This window comes from Phacochoerus africanus, chromosome 1, assembly GCF_016906955.1.
Source record: "Phacochoerus africanus isolate WHEZ1 chromosome 1, ROS_Pafr_v1, whole genome shotgun sequence".
In the NCBI taxonomy this organism is placed as follows: Eukaryota; Metazoa; Chordata; class Mammalia; order Artiodactyla; family Suidae; genus Phacochoerus; species Phacochoerus africanus.
The window spans coordinates 266,596,988-266,598,741 of record NC_062544.1 but is presented as its reverse complement, the minus strand read 5'-3'; the positions used below and the strand labels follow the sequence as shown (position 1 = coordinate 266,598,741).

Here is a 1,754-nt window from a genome sequence, read left to right as displayed (position 1 = left end):
ATAAAAAACATACATAAAATAGGTGCCTGAATGGTAAGCCAAAAGGTATCTGACTGACAGACTGATTACTGCTCTGATTTTTTTTTTCTATTCTCTAACTCTAATGGAATTAACATCTGTACCTATCGTCTGGAACTATGGAGAATTTTAGGAACTGGGATGGGGCAGGAAGAATGATCAGGATATTGTCTTTGCCTGCTAGAAAGCCTTTTTCCTTCAAATATTCTTTTTATCCTTACTTTGTTTTTTTGGGATCTCCAATAATAAATGTAGTCACTTATTTCCAGGTGCTATAAAGACAATTTCCCCAGTAAGAGTGTTTGGCTAAATTAGCCCTGTGTATAGCTCATCACTGACAAGTTTCTTAGGAATAGTCTCATTATCCAGTACCTTATCTGTTAGATAAGGTAAAGATGTTAAATATTGCAGTGGCTTAGGGGTGTGTGTGGGGTGTGTGTGTGTGTGTGGTCCTGCAGAAAAAGACCCATTCTAAGAAGTTTTGAATAGCATGGTCACAAAAGGTAGAGAAACCATATAATAGGAATTGTAATCTACCCCCAAAATTAATCCTTATAATCAAGGAGGAGCTTGTGTTTTCATCTTTATACCTCATGACTTAAACATCTGTACTGCAGCATCTGGGAAAGCTATAGAGGATAAAAGGATTAGTGGAAGAACTGCCTGGGGACCTGAGGTTGCAATTGAATTCTCAGAGTTGATCAAAAAATGTAGCAATGTGAAAGTGTTGACCCTTTTCACCAAAACAAGAGACTCAGTTCTGCTATTCATTTGTACTTCATGTTACTTTTTACTCAGCTTGATAGAGAATATGCCTTGCTTTTAAAACTTATCTTCTAGCCAGGAAAAATTATTTCTTCAACTTCATCATTGATTGCTTATCCCTCCAGTGTCCCAAGCTTGTTCCAGATGCTTTATTTTTTCTTATAGCCATTTTCTTCTTTAAAAAACAGAGAAAATTCAGTACCTTCATTTTCTCACAGCTTTTCTTATACCTCTAGTTGTAGGAGCTAGGAGAGTCACAATTGCATCATTTCCTACTGATCCTGCTATACTCAGTGGGATGGTAGCCTGATAGACACTAGTGTAGAGATGGGGCAAAGGTTTGTCTCCAGCAAGTTATATAGAGAAGTAAATCATACAGAGCAGTGACTCATTTAAATCTGTTGCAGATTTTCATCATTTGCCTACAGGTTTGTCTTGCCAACCATTGTTCTGTCAGCGCCAACACAGGAGAACAATGGTAGGTAGCTAAGGCTAGGTAGCATTGGAAGGTGGAATGATTGATAATGCTCTGTTGGAGGCACAGTTAGGGATTCCAAAGTGACTCCATTGTCCTGCAAAGGTGGACAAGACCTGGAGCCAAGTCTTGTGCTTTCAAGTGATCTGCCTAGGTAAGGGTTAATAAGGAGTGAAAAGAAATCAAGTGTTAATACTCCAGTCCACTGGTAACTCAGTACTTTAAGATGGGCTATCAGATTTGGAGAAGGACGATTGGAGTAATTCAGTGAATATTTAATCCCCTGATATCTATTTGTAAATATTGGGAAAAGTGAAGCTACATCCTGTTTCTTCCCTCTTTTTGCTATTTTCTTTCCAAAGGTCCTGCCCTATGGCTTGCATTATATTCCAAGGACTTTCAACTGTGTATCCCAAACTCTGAAAAGCTTTTATATCCTATCCACTACTTTGTAAACTTAAATGAGATATTTTAATTTTGCCCAAATCTCTTTTGG

At 37.9% G+C, this 1,754-nt stretch overlaps 1 pseudogene; it reads right to left on the bottom strand.

Annotated features, from left to right (window-relative positions):
* Positions 1–609: 609 nt before the first annotated feature.
* Positions 610–1,527, bottom strand: LOC125111369 (protein downstream neighbor of Son-like; annotated as a pseudogene).
* Positions 1,528–1,754: the final 227 nt, after the last annotated feature.